Source organism: Papio anubis, chromosome 3 (assembly GCF_008728515.1).
Source record: "Papio anubis isolate 15944 chromosome 3, Panubis1.0, whole genome shotgun sequence".
Lineage (NCBI taxonomy): Eukaryota > Metazoa > Chordata > Mammalia > Primates > Cercopithecidae > Papio > Papio anubis.
Genome location: NC_044978.1, coordinates 34,456,777 through 34,477,422, shown reverse-complemented (window position 1 = coordinate 34,477,422; position 20,646 = coordinate 34,456,777). Strand labels below are relative to the sequence as shown.

The 20,646-nt window shown below is 39.4% G+C and overlaps 1 long non-coding RNA gene across 1 annotated transcript; it reads right to left on the bottom strand.

Moving 5' to 3' along the window:
* Nucleotides 1–226: 226 nt before the first annotated feature.
* Nucleotides 227–14,070, bottom strand: LOC103884722. The gene is made up of 2 exons (XR_647459.3): nt 11,937–14,070; nt 227–400 (listed from the first exon to the last, which is right to left on the bottom strand). It is a non-coding gene; the product is annotated as an uncharacterized LOC103884722 (long non-coding RNA).
* Between the last annotated feature and the right edge of the window lie 6,576 nt (nt 14,071–20,646).

Below are 20,646 nucleotides of genomic sequence, written 5' to 3'. Positions count from 1 at the left end.
ACCACAATAGTTTTAAGCAGTTGATGTTGATAACACTTAGAGCAACCCACCAGCCAAAGCTAATAAATGCTTGGGAATATTAGCAACCCCAATAAGCCAAAGTAAAAACTCATTCCTGAATGCACACAACAAATCAACTGGCTAAAATTTATGGACTCATCCTGCCTAATCTAGGACACAACTTCACCCACAATTGGCATAAGTACAATTGACCTTCTAGAATATATAAACTTCAGACTTTCATCTTTTATGGAGCCATTCGCTGAAGGTTTTCTCTTGTCATTGTCTACTTGTGTGGTATAATAAACTCAGAACTCATTTTGTAGGTAGCTGTGTTGGTCTTTTTCTTTCTTTGATCACAGAGACCTCATACATAAAGCCAGGATGTTGAAAAAGCAGCCTGTAAGTGCAAAGATGAAGTAGAAATAAATTTGCATGTTCAACCCTCTCCATGTTAAGTTGGGAAAGACTTGCATGTCTCAAACATGGTTGTTGGATGGAAGTAAAACAATATTCCATGAGATTTTGTAAACACACATTGGCTTTTCCATGGATTTACAATCCAAATTTATACTATCTGGGTAGTACAAAATCTTCAAGATAGATATTAAAATGGTCCTAGGTTGCCGTGGCTCTAGGTACATAGGAGAAGAAAACACCAATCCTCTCTGAAATACTGGCCCTAAAAAAATTCTACAGATAAAGAAATTGTCTATAGTACTGGCTGCAAAAATATCCTATAGATAAAGTTACGAGAAGCATGAACCCATGTCATCCTCTTAAAGAAATAAAGAAAACAAAACACAGAATTCCCCCCAAAACATGGCAACATTAGTGACATCCAGGAAAAAAATTAGGTAGCAAAACAGATTCACAAAAAACCTTCAAAAAGTACACTTAAACCTAGAATAAAAGTATGATTAATATATTCAGAGAAATGAAAGAAAGGATTGAAAACATAGTTGACCCTTGAACAATGTGGGAGTTTGGAGTACCAACTCTCACACAGCCAAAAATCTGCGTATAACTTTTGACTCTCCAGTATATAGCTACTAATAGCCTCCTGTTGACTGGAAGTCTTACCAATAACAGAAACAGTTGGTTAACACATATTTTGTATGTTATATGTATTATATACTGTATTCTTACAGTAAAGTATGCTAGAGAAAGGGAAATATTATTAAGAAAACCATAAGGAGGAGAAAATATATTTACTATTCATTAAGTGGAAGTGAATCATAAAGGTCTTCATCCTTATCTTCACATTGAGAAAGTTGAAAAGGAGGAACAAGATGAGGGGTTTGTCTTGCTGTCTCAGGGGTGGCAGAAACAGAAGAAAATCTGTGTATAAGTAGACCTATGTAGTTCAAATCTGTATTGTTCAAGGGTCCACTATATGAAGAAGGAGCAAGAGATGACCCAAATGACAAGCAAATGTGAAAAAGAAACAAATAGAAATTCTAGAAAGAACAACAATATAATCAAAACGAAGAACTCAATGGATAAACTTAATAGCAAATTAGACCCAGCAAATACACTATTCAGAGAACAGTAGAAGGGAAAAGGTAGAGTGAAAATATGAAATAGAGATTAAAAGACATAGCAGAGAGAGAAGATCTAACTTTAGGTGGCCTCAGGGGTTGGTACGTCTCTTTCTCTTTCGTAGTCCTTATCTCTTACTGGACCTGATTTACTCAGCCTTTCTCCTTACTAGTTGCTCTCTGGATGCATTTGGCCAGTTTAGGTTCTCACACTTCCCTAACATGCCTTGGGGTATAGTATCTCTCCATTGGCCAAAAAAACCTTTTTTTTTTTTTTTTCTTTACCACATATCAATCTCATAAATATTTTTCTTTATCTCTCACTTCCACCCATTTGAGCAAAAATCAGGGAGTCAGGCAAATAAATTTTCATTTGCTTTGTTAATTGGAACAACTATTGACTAATCTACTTTTTCCTGTGTACCATTAAGTGAGTGAATGTCGATTATGTTTATCTAGAAGAGCAAGCAAGGACATCTCAAATTAAATGTGTACTTATAGCATCCTGCTCTCCTGGTTTCATTTCCACCCCAATCTTTGATACTATAGGGACTGTGCTGCTATTAGGATCCACAAAATCTTTCGTGATTAGACAGCCCTCACAATGCAGGCATGCTTTCATTTCTTTTATTTTTAAAAGTGTTTCTCTGTTAACATATATAATGCAAAATCACTATGGAAAACTAAGAAAGTACTAATATGCACAAAGGAGGCAATAAAAATGAATGGTGGTCCTGCCTCCCAGACATAACAATTACTACTATTTTGTTGTATATTTTTTCAAAATTTTCTCTAAGCATCCAGGTGCATGTAATATACTCCTTTCTTTCTATTTTTTTTTTTTTAACAAAAATGTCATATCTTTCAGTAACCTGTTTTTTCCATTGTATACCTTATTGTTATCTTTTATATCAACTGTCTACTATAAATCACTTTTAGTAGCTGCATGCTACTTCATCCAGTGTTCCATACATGCCAATGGCCCTTTTCTGCAAGAAACTGCTACTCCCTGCTTTCTCTGTCAGCAGGTGTGTGCTTAGCCCTTCAGGACAGGCAGGAAAAGTAAAGCCTTGGGAACAAATTTCAATGAGTGACCAAATAGGATTTGACAGGTAAGTATTCCAGCTTACCTGCCCCTCTGGTGCGACAACCCTGAGGTAGGTTCTAAACATTTTCTCAGAGGTCTCTCACAGCAGTAACCTGTTCATGAATGCTTCTTGTATTGGCTTCTACCTTTCTTGATCTCACCTCCTAATGGTTCATGAGATCACCCTCATATAAACTACTTTCTCTTCTAGGGAAATCCAAACTAAGATGATATTTAAGCAGGCCCTTGCAATTATAGCTTATTTTCCTTAACATTCATATATTTTTAAATTAATTAATTAATTAATTTTTTGAGACAGGATCTTGCTTTGTTGCCCAGGCTAGAGTGCAGTGGTGTGATCTCAGCTCACTGCAACCTCTGCCTCCCAAACTCAGGTGATCCTCATGCCTCAGCCCCCTGGGACTACAGTTTGCACCACCACACCTGGCTAATTTTTACATTTTTGGAAGAAATGGGGTTTCACCATGTTGTCCAGGCTGGTCTTGAACTCCCAGGCTCAAGGGATCCACCCACCCTGGCCTCCCAAAGTGCTGGGATTACAGGTGTGAGCCACCATGCCCAGCCTAACATTGGTATTTTTTATTTGATTGCTCTGACATCTAGGCAGCCCTATCAGTTTTCATTTAGGTGTCACTAGAGTAGTTCTAAAATCACTGTACAAAGTAAAACTCCACATAGTCAAAATTATCCTTAAGAATTACTTCAGGATTTCAGTTCTATGTTTTTCAGCTTAAGAAAAATCCTTTTGGAGAGCTGGCAAGAAGGCGGAATAAGAATAGCTCTGATCTGTAGCTCCCAGCGAGACCAGTGCAGAAGGCAGGTGAGTTCTGCATTCCCAACTGAGGTACCCAGTTCATCTCATTAAGACTGGTTAGACAGTGGGTGCAGACCATGGTGGGCAAGCAGAAGCAGGGTGGGGCGTTGCCTCACCTGGGAAATGCAAGGGACTAGGGTATTCCCTTCCCTAGCCAAGTGAAGCTGTGAGGGACTGTGCCATGAGGGATTGTGCTATCTGGCCCAGGTACTACACTTTTCTCATGGTTTTTGCAACTCACAGACTAGGAGATTCCCTTGGTGCCTCACTACCAGGGCCCTTTGTTTCAAGCACAAAACTGGGCAGCTGTTTGGGCAGACACTGAGCTAGCTGCAGGAGTTTTGTTTTTGATACCTCAGTGGCACCTGGAACCCCAGTTAGACAGCATCCCTTGGTAAGGGGGCTGAAGTTCACTCCCCTGGTAAGGGCGCTGAAGCAAGGGAGCCAAGTGGTCTTGCTCAGTGGGTCCGACTACCATGGAGCCCAGCAAGCAAAGAAAAACTGGCTTGAAATTCTCGCTGCTGCCAGCACAGCAGTTTGAAGTTGACCTGGGATGCTTGAGCTTGTTGGGGGAGAGGCATCCACCATTACTGAGGCTTGAGTAGGCGGTTTTCCCCTCACGGTGTTAACTCTGACTGTGCAGATCTCACTACAGCACAGCAAGGCGCCTGGGGCCAGACTGTCTCTCTAGATTCCTCCTCTCTGGGCAGGGCATCTCTGGAAGAAAGGCAGCAGCCCCAGTCAGGGGCTTATAGATAAAACTCCCACCTCCCTGGGACAGAGCATCTTGGAGAAGGGGTGGCTGTGGGAGCAGCTTCAGCAGACTTAAATGTTCCTGCCTGCTGTGGATCTCCTGCACAGGGCTTGAGCTCTGCTAAGGGACAGACTGCCTCCCCAAGTGTGTCACTGATCCCCATGCCTCCTGATTAGGAGACACCTCCCTGCAGGAGTCAACAGACACCTCATATAGGAAAGTTCCGACTGGCATTAGGTGGGTGCCCCTCTGGGACAAAGTTTCCAGAGGAAGGAACAGGCAGCAATCTTTGCTGTTCTGCAGCCTCCACTGGTGATACCCAGGAAAACAGGGTCTGGAGTGGACCTCCAGCAAATTCCAGCAGATCTGCAGAAGAGGGGCCTGACTATTAGAAGTAAAACTAACAAACAGAAAACAATAACATCAACATCAACAAAAAGGACTCCCGCAGAAAAACCCCATCCAAAGGTCATCAGCATCAAAGATCAAGGGTAGATAATTCCATGAAGATGAGGAAAAAACAGTGCAAAAATGCTGAAAATTCCAAAAGCCAGAATACCTCTTCTCCTCCAAATGATTGCAGCTCCTCTCCAGCAAGGGCACAAAACTGGACAGAGAATGAGTTTGACAAATTGACAGAACTAGGCTTCAGAAGGTAGGTAATAACAAACTCCTCTGAGCTAAAGGTGCATGTTCCAACTCAATGCAAGGAAGCTAAGAACCTTGATAAAAGGTTACAGGAATTGCTAACTAGAATAACTAGTTTAGAGAAAAATATAAATGACCTGATGGAGCTGAAAAACACAGCATGAGAACTTCATGAAGCATACGCAACTATCAATAGTCAAATCAACAAGTTCAAGAAAGGATATCAGAGATTGAAGATCAACTTAAAGAAATAAGGCATGAAGACAAGATTAGAGAGAAAAAAAAAAAAGAATGAAAAGGAATGAACAAAGCCTCCAAGAAATATGGGACTATGTAAATAGACCAAACCTACCTTTGATTGGTGTACGTGAAAGTGACAGGGAGAATGGAACCAAGTTGGAAAACACACTCCAGGATATTATCAAGGAGAACATCCCTAACCCAGCAAGACAGGCCAACATTCAAATTCAGGAAATACAGAGAACACCACTAAGATACTCCTTGAGAAGAGCAATCTCAAGACACATAATCTTCAGATTCTCCAAGGTTGAAACAAAGGTCAAAATGTTAAGGGCAGCCAGAGAGAAAGGCCAGGTTGCCTACAAAGGCATCAGACTCACAGCGGATTTCTCGGCAGAAACCCCACAAGCCAGTAGAGAGTGGGGGCCAATTTGCAACATTCTTAAAGAAAAGAATTTTCAACCCAGAATTTCATATCCAGCCAAACTAAGCTTCATTAAGTGAAGGAGAAATAAAATCCTTTACAAACAAGCAAATGCTGAGATATTTTGTCACCACCAGGCCTGCCTTACAAGAGCTCCTGAAGGAACCACTAAATATGGAAAGGAAAAACTGGTACCAGCCACTGCAAAAACATACCAAAATATGAAGACCAATGACACTGTGAAGAAACTGCATCAACTAATGAGCAAATTAACCAGCTAGCATTATGATGACAGAATCAAATTCACATATAACAATATTAACCTTAAATGTAAATGGGCTAAATGCCCCAATTAAAAGACACAGACTGGCAAATTGGTTAAAGAGTCAAGACCTATTGGTGTGCTGTATTCAGGAGACCCATATCATGTGCAAAGACACACATAGTTTCAAAATAAAGGGATGGAGGAATATTTACCAAGCAAATTGAAAGAAAAAAATAGCAGGGGTTGCAATGCTAGTCTCTGATAAAACAGACTTTAAACCAACAAAGATCAAAAAAGACAAAGAAGGGCATTACATTATGGTAAAGGGATCAATGCAACAAGAAGAGCTAACTATACTAAATATATATGCACCCAATACAGGAGCACACATTCATAAAACAAATTCTTAGAGACCAACAAAGAGACTTGGACTCTCACACAATAATAGTCAGAGACTTTAACACCCCACTGTCAATATTAGACAGAAAAATGAGACAGAAAATTAACAAAGACATTCAGGACTTGAACTCAGTTCTGAACCAAGTGGACCTCATAGATGTCTATAGGACACTCCACCCCATATCAACCCAATATACATTCTTCTCAGTACCACATAGCACTTACTCTAAAATCGACCATATAGTTGGAAGTAAAACACTCTTCAGCAAATGCAAAAGAATGGAAATCAAAACAAACAGTATCTTAGACCACAGTGCAATCAAATTACAACTCAGGATTAAGAAACTCACTCAAAACTCCACAACTACACAGAAACTGAACAACCTCCTCCTGAATGACTTCTGGGTAAATAATGAAATTGAGGTAGAAATCAAGAAGTTCTTTGAAAACAATGAGAACAAAGACACAATGTACCAGAATCTCTGGGACACAGCTAAAGCAGTGTGTAGAGGGAAATTTATAGCACTAAATGCCCACATCACAAAGTGAGAAAGACCTAAAATTGGCATCCTAACATAGCAATTAGAAGAACTACAGAAACAAGAGCAAACATATTCAAAAGCTAGCAGAAGACAAGAAATAATTAAGATCAGAGCAGAACTGAAGAAGAGAAATGAAAAATCCTTCAAAAAATCAATGAATCCAGGAGCTGTTTTTATGAAAAGATTAACAAAATAGATAAACTGCTAGCCAGACTAATAAAGAAGAAAAGAGAGAAGACTCAAATAGACACAATAAGGAATGATAAAGGGGATATCACCACTGGTCCCACAGAAATACAAACTACCATCACAGAATACTATAAACACCTCTACTCAAATAAACTAGAAAATCTAGAAGAAATGGATAAATTCCTGAACACATACACCCTCCCAAGACTAAATCAGGAAGAAGTTGAATCCCTGAATAGACCAATAACAAGTTCTGAAATTGAGGCAGTAATTAATAGCCTACCAACCAAAAAAAAAAGCACAGGACCAAATGGATTCACAACCAAATTCTACCAGAAGTACAAAGAGGAGCTGGTACCATTCCTTCTGAAACTATTCCAAACAATAGAAAGAGAAGGAATCCTCCCTAACTCATCTTATGAGGCCAGAATTATCCTGGCACCAAAACCTGACAGAGATACGAAAAAAAAAAATTCAGGCCAATATCCCTGATGAACATAGATGTGAAAATCCTCAATAAAATACTGGCAAACTGAATCCAGCAGCACATCAAAAAGCTTATCCATCACCATCAAGTCAGCTTCACTCCTGGGATGCAACGCTGGTTCAATATATGCCAATCAAGAAACATAATCCATCACATAAACAGAACCAATGACAAAAAACACATGATTATCTCAATAGATGCAGAAAAGGCCTTTGATAAAATTCAACACCCCTTCATGGTAAAAACACTCAATAAACTAGGTACTGACGGAACATATCTCAAAATAATGTGAGCTATTTATGTCAAAGCCATAGCCAATATCATACTGAATGGGCAAGAGCTGGAAGCATTCCCTTAGAAAACCAGCACAAGACAAGGATGCCCTCTTTTATCACTCCTACTCAACATAGTATTGAAAGTTCTGGCCAGGGCAATCAGGCAAGAGAAAGAAGTAAAGGATATTCAATTAGGAAAAGAGGAGTCAAATTGCCTCTGTTTGCTGATGACATGAGTGTATATTTAGAAAACCCCATCATCTTAGCCCAAAAACTCCTTAAGCTGATCAGAAACTTCAGCAAAGTCCTAGGATACAAAATCAATGTGCAAAAATCACAAGCATTCCTATACACCAATGGACAAACAGAGAGCCAAATTATGAGTGAACTGGCATTCACAATTGCTACATAGAGAATAAAATACCTAGGACTGCAAATTACAAGGGATGTGAAGGATGTCTTCAAGAGGAACTACAAACCACTGCTTAAGGAAATAAGACAGGACACACAAACAAATGGAAAAACATTCCATTATCATGGATGGGAAGAATTGATATTGTGAAAATGGCCGTACTGCCTAAAGTAATTTATAGATTCGATGCTATTCCCATCAAGCTACCATTGACTTTCTTCAAAGAACTAGAAAAAACTACTTTAAATTTCATATGGAACCCAAAAAGAGCCCATATGGGCAAGACAATCCTAAGCAAAAAGAACAAAGCTAGAGGCATTACACTACCTGACTTCAAACTATACTACAAGGCTACAGTAAACAAAACAGCATGATACTGGTACCAAAACAGATATATAGAGCAATGGAACAAAATAGAGGCTGCAGAAATAGCACCACACATCTACAATCATCTGATACTTGACAAACCTGACAAAAACAAGCAGTGGGGAAAGGATTCCCTATTTAATAAATGGTGCTGGGAAAACTGGCTAGCCATATGCAAGAAACTGAAACTGGACCCCTTCCTTACACCTTATACAAAAATTAACTCAAGATGGATTAAAGACTTAAATGCAAAACCTAAGACCATAAAAACCCTAGAAGAAAACATAGGCAATACCATTCAGGACATAGGCATGAGCAAGACTTCATGATTAAAACAGCAAAAGCAATTGCAACAAAAGCCAAAATTGACAAATGAGATCTAATTAAACTGAAGAGCTTCTGCATAGCAAAAGAAACTATCATCAAAGTGAACAGGCAACATATAGAATGGGAGAACATTTTTGCAATCCATCTGTCTGACAAAGGTCTAATATCCAGAATCTACAAGGAACTAAACAAATTTATAAGAAAAAAAAAACAAAAACAAATAACTCTATCATAAAGTGGGTGAAGGATATGAACAGACATTTCTCAAAAGAAGACATCTATGTGGCCAACAAACATATGAAAAAAAGCTCATTGTCTCTGGTCATTAGAGAAATGCAAATCAAAACCACAATGAGATACCATCTCACACCAGTTAGAATGGTGACCATTAAAAAGTCAGGAAGCAACAGATGCTGGCAAGGATGTGGAGAAACAGGAACACTTTTACACTGTTGGTGGGAGTGTAAATTAGTTCAACCATTGTGGAAGACAGTGTGGCAATTACTAAAGGATTTAGAACCAGAAATACTATTTGACCCAGCAATCCCATTACTGGATATATACCCCAAGGATTATAAATCATTCTACTATAAAGACACATGGACACATATGTTTATTGCAGCACTATTCACAATAGCAAAGACTTGGAACCAACCCAAATGCCCATCAATTATAGACTGGATAAAGAAAATCTGGCACATATATACCATGGCATACTATGCAGCCATAAAAAAGGATGAGTTCGTGTCCTTTGCAGGGACATGGATGAAGCTGGAAAGCATCATTCTCAGCAAACTAACACGGAAACAGAAAACCAAACACTGCATATTCTCACTCATAAGTGGGGGTTGAATAATGAGAACACATGGACACAGGGATGGGAACATCACATACCGGGGCCTGTGGGGGAATAGGGGGCAAGGGGAGAGAGAGCATTAGGACAAATACCTATTGCATGAGGGCTTAAAACCTAGATGACAGGTTGATGGGTGCAGCAAAATACTATGGCAAATGTACATCTATGTAACAAACCTGCAAGTTCTGCACATGTATCCCAGAACTTAAAGTTTAATTTAAAAAAAAAAAAAAGAAAAATCCTCTTTCAGATCTTGATGCTAGGTTGAATGTGGCCATGTTCTATGCCATGATGGGGAGTGGTTGGGTGAGCAGGTGACAGGGGCGGTGCATGTGTAACTCCACCAGAAGGCCTCCTCTCTGGGCTCCATCTACCTAATTGGGCATCAACTCACCATCTCTCAGTGAGTCCAACACACCTAGGTTCCTCTTGGACCAGATTGTTGCTTCATAGGAAAGACACCAAAGACAGTCATTGTGCTTGTGTGTAGTGAAAATGGGGTAAAAGATACACACATTTAGACTTTAGCTTCATATACAAGTGGAGAGGAGCTGCTTATTTCTTATTCCACAAGAGAGATGGGGGCCTGAGACAGTGAGGGCAGATCGAAGGACTCCATTTCCTGTTCATGCTTGTGCACATGCTCATTGAGTGTATTGGCAAGCTAGCAGCCCATGCTATTTCAGAAGAATCTTCCCTTTCTCATTTGGCTAAATTTTACCTGTTGAACTTCAGTATATGCCTAGGCTGTAATTTAACCATACTGAATTTATCTGAGTTCCATTTTCCTAGTCTGAATAATGAAAATAATAATTTGTTTTCATCTCATGGATAAGGTTTTGGGAGACTCAGACAAGATAAAATGTGAACGTCCTTAGTGAAATACAAAGTTCTATATAAAGGTTATAGTTTATTTTTTATTATTTTTAAAAGACTGAATAGATTGTTGTGGGGTATGGCTTAAGTTGCTGCTATCTGTGGATGATGATGAAATTCTCAGAGCACATCCACATACTACCCTGCAGCCTGGAAGGCTCTATTGATCAAACACTGGTTCCTATTTCATGTTCACACTGTGTGTTCCAGGCTTTGGGTAGGAAGGACCTCATGTGGGAACTCTGGCCTTGGGGTTAGGAGACCTTTGCTAGTAATCACCAACTAAACTGGCAAGCACCAAATTCTCTCGACTTTGCTTTCATCATTTGTAGAACACGCCAGTTTGATTTTACAAGATGATCTCTAGGGTCCTTAAAACTTCAAGTTCATGAGTCAAAACAAATGTTTCCTAAAGTATGGTGTAGAGGAAAGTCAGCTTCATTAGAATTATCTGGAGAGCTTGTTAAAAATGCAGATGAGATTCCTTCCTAGATCTCATCCTGGATTTAATGATTCAGAGTCCCCTTATTTGCGGTCCCAGTATCTACATTTTAATTAAATATGGGAAAAGAGCATTTTAAGTACTATATTTTTTACTTCAGTTTTGACTATAAAATGTAATTGAGGCTAGTCTTAATGAGCAACTTAATCGGAAAGCTTGAAAGGAATGTGAACGTTCGTGACACTGGTTCTTTAGAAAGCAAAACAACAGATAGCCACTATCTTGTTAGACGGATGTGGAAAATATGAGTGATTTCCTACATTCCTATTACCATAAAAGTATACTTATTTGGGGCCAGGCGCGGTGGCTCACGCCTGTAATCCCAGCACTTTGGGAGACCAAGGCAGGCAGATCACGAGGTCAGGAGATTGAGACCATCCTGGCTAACATGGTGAAACCCTGTCTCTACTAAAAATACACACACACACACACACACACACACACACACACACACACAAATTAACCGGGCGTGCTGGCAGGTGCCTGTAGTCTCAGCTACGCGTGAGGCCTGAGGCAGGAGAATGGCATGAACCTGGGAGGCAGAGCTTGCAGTGAGCTAAGATCACGCCACTGCACTCCAGCCTGGGCGACAGAGCGAGACTCTGTCTCAAAAAAAAAAAAAAAAAATATATATATATATATATATATGTGTGTGTGTGTGTATGTACACACACACATACTTATTCTATAGTATATGGTGTCATAAAATGGATCTTACTTTACGCAAAACTTTTACTTAAAGGGGCTAATAGTCTTTCTTTAATAATGAAATGTTTGTTTCAATAAGTTCAAAGGCTGTTGCCTTATCACTTTGGAGCTATAAGTTGGAAAAATACAACTTACCCAAACTGAAAATACACCCCAAAAGAATGAAAAACCTCCATTTGACAAGAAAATACACTGGCCCTGACCTTTCTATTTCATGCCTCCATCTAAGTGAATCACCGCCGTTCTTCTCATCAATTGATCTCCAGGGATAATCTGTGTTCTCTCCTCACAAATGAACCTTATAGAAACTTTTGTTATTCTCTCATGTTTTCTCTCACTCGTTGCATGGAGATGGGAAGATGAATTTTCACTTGCTCTGTTATTTGGAAAAACTCTACGTGAATCCTGTTGGTCACCAGTGTTGCACTGACTAGCACTGCTTTTTCTTTTCATCACTATGAAGTGGGTGAAATTTGATCACATTTGTCTACAACATCAGGCAAGTGCATCATAAAGGAAGTGCAACACAGGCCCAGAGCTGTTGTTCCATCAGTCTCCAGTCATCTCCAAGTCTCTCTCTCCATCCTTGACCTTTCAGTTAGATTTAATTTCCCTACTGAACTGCCTACTGTACCACATTTGTGGAGGAAAACAGTGTTTATTCACTTAAGCTATAGACTATGTACGTCATGGGAAGTAGGATTTTACCCAGTGACCTTAAGATAATTAACTCACCATCTCTGTCTGTATTGACCAAATTATGTAACCTCATTTGTGTAACTGGTTGTAGATTGGCTTCACATAATATTTGGAAAGCCTCAATATTCTTGATAAATTACTAAATTTGATGATAATAAAAATTAAAAATACACATTAAATATAGTTATTGTAATTGATGCATTAATTCAACCAACATTTCTTTTATCTTGTCTAATCTAAGTTCTATAGTAAGTGTTGGTGATACAAGACTAACTTTATTCTGATTCTTAGTATGTAAGTTATATTAAGACTTTTTTTACACTTTTCTGGGAAAAAGGAGAAGTACTATAAAAAATAAGAAACAGTAAATTCAGGCAAATTAATAGACTCAGGAAGGTACTAATACTAATGCACCAGTGAAAATTAAGAGACCCTTCAGTTTCAGGCATCCAACATAATTTGCATTCTTCTTCTCATATCCAAGGACATCTATGTGGGCAGGTGAGTACAAGGGAAACGTCAATTGTGCATCATTTCTAAAGAAATTCCATTAATGGGTTTGGGCAGAAGATTAACAGAAAACAATCAGAGTATTTGCCAAATAGCTGTAGAAAGTAGTGTACATTTTTGGAAATGAACTGCAAATCATATATGCTTCAGGGTGCTATACTCATTTGACTAACTGTTTACTCCTTATCTTTACCTGTTTAACAGCTCACTAACACTTAGAACACTAAAAGTGGAATTCTTGATCTCCTCCCTCTCCAAATATGCTCCTTTCATAGTCTTCTCCTTCTCAGTGAATGACATCACCATTTACCCAGTTGTTAGGCCAGGGCCCCTTACATCTATCCCTTACACAAGATTAGAAATCTCCCAGATCTGATCACTCCTCACCATGTCCATTGCTTCTACCCATATCCAAGTCACCATCACATCTTGCTGAAATACAACCTCCTAATTACTTCTATTCCTGCTTTTCCTTCATTCTATTCTCTTTCCATACAATATTCAAAGTTCTCCTTTAAAACAGTATATAGATTATATACACTCTATTTAAAACTTTTAGTGATTTCTGGTTATAATTAAAATGCTGTACAATGGAAATTTATTCCCACGGCCAACATGGGGCAGTGCATAACTTCATTACTCCTCACCCCTCACACTCCACTCCTTATGATTCTCCCTCTCACCCAGTCTGCACCAGCTACATTGGCCTCCAAGCTTATTCTTGATCAAAGGCTGCTGCATTTGCTTTTCTCCTAGCCTGGAATGCCCTCCTCCCAGATCTTTGCTGGCTGACTCTTCTTGTCATTTAGACTGACTTTCTCCTCAGCTGCCCTCTCTGTAATAGTGATCAGCCAGTCACTTCCCTTCCCATCACCCCTCTCAATTTTCCCTTTAGTGTTTGTCCCTCTTTGAAATTATTCTTTTCATTCATTTGCTTTTTTATTTTCTGTCTTCTGCAAATAGAATGTGGGCTTCATCAGAGTTGTGATTTTCTCTGTGTTGTTCTCTACCACATCCTAAAAAGGGCGTGAAGTGGGTTCTCAATACATATTTATTGACTGAATCTCAGCATATTAATAAGACAAAAAATGTATTGGTTTGGGGGTAATGCATAAAATCACGTAAATAAAGAGCTTCCCTATTATTGAATTGTAATAGTAAACCAAATTATGTAGTTTAATTTTACTTTTACATAGCCTTAGCATACATGAGAAATACTTTTAAAAGTATGATGAGAGAAAATGTGTAAAGAAAAAAATTTTAAATGTATATTTTCCCTTTCTACATTTTTAATAATTAAATTTAAACTTAATCATTCTCTGGATCAGTCATCTATAAAATAGGTGATTAATGTAGAAAAATACCTCATGGATTTTTTCTGGCAAAGCAGTAATTTACTGATCCATTATTATATACCTTTCTGTTTCTTCAGAGGGCTATAAATCATCAAATCAAAACTCCTAAAGAAATCTAATAATATTGGAAGCATTGGTTGAATATTAAGAATATTCTGGTTTATTGAAGGAAGTGGAAGGAAGCACAAATATCAAATAAACCTTTGATATTCAGTTGTGCTGTAGATTATGTAGACCAGCGTTATGTTTACCAAATAGACCATCTCAACATCAAAGAAGGTATATAATTCAGTGGTTAGACATCTATCAACAATTTTAAGAACTGGCAAGTCTTTAATTTTAGCAAGTGATATTTTGCTCCACATGTCATGATTTTATAAACGTGTAATACTATTAAATGACCTCATATTTGGGATTCAGGTGATATACCAAAGAAAATCAGGACTCCAATTATTCCTGTCTTTGTGATGTTGAGTTCTTTTATGGCTGTGATTTTTCCATAAGGAAGTTGAGAGGCACAGGGGGAGAAAAACAAACAACCCAAATTAGCTGTCATCTTTCTTTGAGCACAAAATATGAATGATGATCATAATTTAAGGCAAGCAGTACATACCTGTGTTAGTCTGTTTTAACACTGCTATAAAGAAATACCAGAGACTGGATAATTCATAAAGGAAAGAGGTTTAATTGATTCACAGTTCTGCATGGCTGAGGAGGCCTAAGAAAACTTACAATCATGGCGGAAGGTGAAGGAGAAGCAAGTACCTTTGTCACAGGTGGCAGGAAAGACAGAGAGTGCAGAGGAAACTGTGAGGGAGAATCATCAGGTCCCATGATAACTCCCTCACTATCACAAGAACAGCATGGGGGAACCACCTGCACGATCCAATCACCTCCCACCAGGTCTCTCCCTTGCCACATGGGTATTACGATTAGAAACGAGATTTGGGTGTAGAGACAGAGCCAAACCATATCAAGCACCATGCATACGTAAGAGGTGGGGACCTTTATGTCTTGATCTCTTGCATGGACAAAGCCTTGGTTACTTCCTTCTTGGCCTGAAGCGGCTCCTTAGGGCACTCCTGTACTTCCTTGGTCTTAACCCTGAGGCCCTATCTGGTCAGCCAACGGCTTCTTGCAGGCCTTCTCTGCCTTCAGCTTGTGGATGTGTTCCAGGAGAATCTGCTTGATTCTCATTCACCTAAAAGGGCACCAAGTCCTAAGGCTGGGTGTGGTGGCTTAAGCCTGGATGCGTGACACCCAGCACTTTGGGTGGCTGAGGTGGGAGGATCACTTGAGTCCAGGAGTTCAACACCAGCTTTGGCAACATAGAGAGAACTCATCTATATACAAAATAAAAAAAAAATTAGTTGAGCATGGTGGCTTGTACCTGTTGTCCCAGCTACTCAAGAAGCTGAGGGGGAAGAATAGCTTAAAGCCTGGGAGTTTGAGGCTGCAGTGACCTGTGATCATGTCACTGAACTCCAGCCTGGGTGACAGAGTGAAGCCTTGTCTCAAAAATAAATAAATAAATAACAGAACAAAATAAAGAAAAATTCACATGGAAAGAGAGACTTAGGGGTGATTTCAGAGTAATTGAGATGTCAGATATGGGTTGCTAGGGTTTCAGATTCACTCATAACAATTTTCCAAGTTGCTCCATTGAAATTCTACTCCCCTCCTTCGCTGGAAGCCCATCACATATCCATCCTCTTTTGCTCCTTGTAAAGGCCAATTCTGAGGCCTTCATTCTGAATTGCATACAAGGCTCTAAGCTGCTAAGTAATCAATGAAAGAGAAAGCTCTTCAAATGAGTAGACATGCAAAACTTTTTCGTTTCGATGTGCTACTTCTTGTGACTGCCATCATTGCAACACTCTCTGAAGGGGGCAGAGCCAAGCAAAAGCACAAACACCTGGAACGAGCACAAAAGCACATCTTTTTTTGTAGCAAACAGACCACTTGACTTGAACCAATACGTGCATACAAAGAGACAAAATACAGAATTAAAATCATAGTATCAAGAACATCAAAGGGACCTAGACAGCATCTTGCTAATGCCCATTATTTTATGCTGAAATGAACTGAGACCTAGAAAGGGTAAATAACTTGCTTAAGGTCACAGAGCTAATCAATGCATACACAGGACTACAAAACTCAGTAGGTTTCTCTCAGGACAGTGGTATCAGTTACACTGGGCTTTCGGTTATTTTGTAACCAAAAAAAAGTGGGTATATACCCACGAATTAGGAAATCATATGCAAAATACTTACACTTACTTTTAAGGCATTAATTATATTATTAAAATGAAAACCAATGTAAAAATTCGGCATAGGTGGGCAGTTGTATGAGCCATTTACAGAATTATCTCTATCAGGGAGAGAAAGGAAGGCCCCATGGTTTTAGCAAAAGCTTATGGATTTTGTTATTTCAGAGTAAAATGGGATTTTCCAAGCAGTAACAGTGAAAAGAGCCTGAAGAAGATATATATTCCTTTTGCCTCTAAAGACGGACTGACACCGCATGTACTTGATCAGATATGGGTTGCTGTTTCTGCAGGCTCCTTCATTGTTCTGGCCAGAACTGAGGAAAATGGGAAATTCTCCGAAGACTGGGTATTTCAGTTCAAATTGAGGGTTTTTTAAAAAGTAGTTTGATAGTTCGATTTGAGAAAGTGGATCAAACTTTTGGAAAGGACAAGCTTTCTATTAAAGTGCCCAGTGCTGTTTACTTCTGCTGGGAAGCATGAGCCACAGTCATAGCCCTTGGAGTGGTGGATAACTTCTCCACCTCATTCCTGACTGCTGGTGAAAGTGGCTCAAGAGCCTTAGGGCTCTTTAGCCCTGTAAGCAACATTTTCTATGGCAAATCTGCTATTTTGTCTTCAGTGACTCAAGATTGAGTTTTGCATTTTTTAAAAAATTGAATTCATGTCAGTATGACCCTGAAATCTTTGAGTATTATTCATCTTTTGGTCCCCTTTAAGAAGAGAGCATTAAACAAAACGGAAATCTTAACATCTCCATATCATTCCCTAGTTGTATTGATTAACAGCCTTAGAAATATTTTGTTGGAGTTTAGGTGAGTGATTCATGTTCTGAGTCTTTTTTATCCTTCCCAAATCATTTCTATATTTAAATATTTTCAAATGCATACCATCCTTAAAGAGGGCAAGTACAATAGACAATAATGTTTTACAAAGTAACAGGTTTAGTCTGGGTGCTGTGGCTCATGCCTATATTTCCAGTACTTTGGGAGACTGAGGGGAGGGGATCACTTGAACCCAGGAGCTGGAGACCAACCTGGGCAACATAGTGGAACTCCATCTCTAAAACAATTTTAAAAAAATTAGCCAAGTGTGGTGGTGCGTGCCTGTAGGCTGTGCTACTAGGGAGACTGAAGCAGAAAAATTGCTTGAGTCTGGGAATTTGAGGCTGCAGTGAGCTGTGACCATGCCACTGCACTCCAGTCTGGGTAACAGAGTGAGAACCTGTCTCAAAGAAAGTAATAAGTGTATTACAGTAAAAATTCCTGCTTTTAGGTGTGCAATTCAGGGTTTTCAGAGTATTCACAGAGTTATGCATTCATCATCATCATCTAATTTCACAACACTTTCATCACTCCAAAAACAAACCTCATGTTCATTACCAGCCACTCCCAATTCCTTCCTCTCTCCAGCCCCTGGTAACCACAAATCCACTTTCTGTCTTCATATATTTGCCTATTCTGAACATTTCATATAACTGGAATCAAGTAATAATGCTCTTTTGTTTCTGGCTTAGTGTTCTCAAGGTTCATCCGTGTTGTAGCATGTATCAGAACTCCGTTCCTTTTAATAGCTGAATAATACTCTGCTGTATGGATATGTCACATTTTGTTTATCCATTCATTCATCCATTAGTGGACATTTGGGTTGCTTCTGCCTTTTGACTATTATAATAACACTGCTACAAATACTTATGTCCAAGTTTTTGTGTTGATGTATTTTTTTCAATTATTTTGGGTATATACCTAGGAGCGGATTGCTTTTTAATGGTACTAGTCATTTTTGGCACAAATGGCTCTCACTGTAACCAAAAGTTGGTTCTAAAATGGACATATGTCCTTTTATTTTCTTATGAGTGAAATCCATTTGCTTGAAAATTATTGCCATGAAGTTTAGTTCTTCTGTATCAAATCAAGGTAAGTTTTATAATGGACACAAATGTGGGTCTCACAATATGTGAAAATTACTCAAGTGTGTTGTTTCCTATGAGCAAAGAGGCTGAGGAAAAAAATCTGATTAGGTCAACAAGTCAGGAATGACTAAAATATCAATTACTGGATACCATTTCTTTATCAAATCTTTCCTGGTTGAATACCTAGCTACCTTTCTTGCCGGTCTCCTTTTGCATTGCCAGGGCCGGCATAGAATGTAAACAAATAGCATGGTCAGCAATAATACACATGCTAGGGGCCCTTTTAAATTACTCACGTGCCAGGCTCTTCACATAGTTGGGTAATATTATTCCTATTTTATAAAAGAGGAAACTGAGACCCAGAGATGTTATTTAACCCAAAGTTGCACAATGGATACATGGTAGGGCTAGGGTTCAAATCCCAAAAGAGTAAAATGTGTAGTTAGGAGCAAAGGCTTGGAGTCATATAGACCTGAGTTTTCTTCCTGCCTCTGTGCTAGCTGAGATCTTAGGCATGTTTCTTAGACTTCCTAAGATTTGATTTCCCTATCTGTAAAATGGAAAAGATAATATTTAATGCAGAGAGACGATTGTAGGGTCCAGCCCTACGGGGCTTAGTGGGTGTTCTCCCCGTGTGCGGAGACGAGAGATTGTAATAAATAAAGACATAAGGCAAAGAGATAAGGAGAAAGCAACTGGGCCCAGGGGACCACTACCATCAAGACACGGAGACGGGGGCCCTTCCCTTTTAAGTAGCTGAAGCAGAGAGAGAAGGCAGCATACGTCAGTGTTTCCTTCTATGCACTTATAAGAAAGATCAAAGACTCTAAGGCTTTCACTATTTCTTCTACCACTATCTACTACGAACTTCAAAGAGGAACCAGAGGTACGGGAGGAACATGAAAGTGGACAAGGAGCGTGACCACTGAAGCACTGCACCACAAGGAGGGGTTTAGGCCTCCAGATAACTGCAGACAGGCCTGGATAATATCCAGCCTTCTGCAAGAAGCTGGTGGAGCAGAGTGTTCCCTGACTCCTCCAAGGAAAGGAGACTCCCTTTTGCGGTCTGCTAAGGAATGGGTGTCTTCCCAGACACTAGCATTACCGCTTGACCAAGGAGCCCTCAAGCGGCCCTTATGCGGGTGTGACAGAGGGCTGACCTCTTGCCTTCTAAGTCACTTCTCACAATGTCCCTTCGGTACCTGACCCTACACCTGCTGGTTATTTCTAGGCTATATTAGTAATGCAACAAAGAGTAATATTAAAAGCTAATGATTAAATAATGTTTATAACAATGATTGATAATTGTCCATGATCATCTCTATATCTAATTTGTATTATGACTATTCTTATTCTAACTATTTTCTTGATTATACTGAAACAGTGTGTACCTTCAGTCTCTTTGCCTCAGCACCTAGGCAATCTTTCGCCCACAGAGGATTAAGAGATAATGTACATATTATCTCTTCACAAGAGTGAAGCATGTGCCTACAATATTTGCCGAGTGAATAAATCTAGGAGTGTCTCACTCCAAACGCTATGCTCTAACACTGTGTCACACCACTTTGGCTTGCCCACCAGTATAATAAAGCCACAAGAAGCTCTGATTCAGGAAAACAGGGCAGGGCTACTACATGGATTCAGAAGCTCTGATTACAATAAAAACTACAGTGGGTGCAGCTTGGTTTTCTCTTTCTTACCAAGGACCTCTAAGGCTGCTAGAGAACTGTGGTTGTGGGTAAAAATAATTTGAGACATCTGGTTTTCTCCGTGTCACTGATGTTGAAGCAGTGATGGGGGCCAGCATTGGAAGCGTCCCTCACTATTGTGTATCCACTGACCATGCTCAGGTCATTCAGGTCACCAAGAGAGAAGTCCAGTATTATGGCATCCCAACCAGATAATTTCTTCATACCTAGCTGGAGTCTGGGTTCTGAACTCATATTTCCTTTGTATCCTGATGAGCTGGGCTGTAAGGTTCTTAGCTAAAACATTTGTATTTGCTAAATCTGGTGACCCCAGCTGGAAGGCACAGTCTAGAATTGGGCCTGAGAGTACCTTTTCCCTTTCTGTCCTTTAACCATAAAGTGAATACCAGAGCTCAGCTCCCTACTTCATTTCCTCTTGGTCTTCCAATGGCTTCTCTCATGCAGAATCAAAGTCCTTGCTGA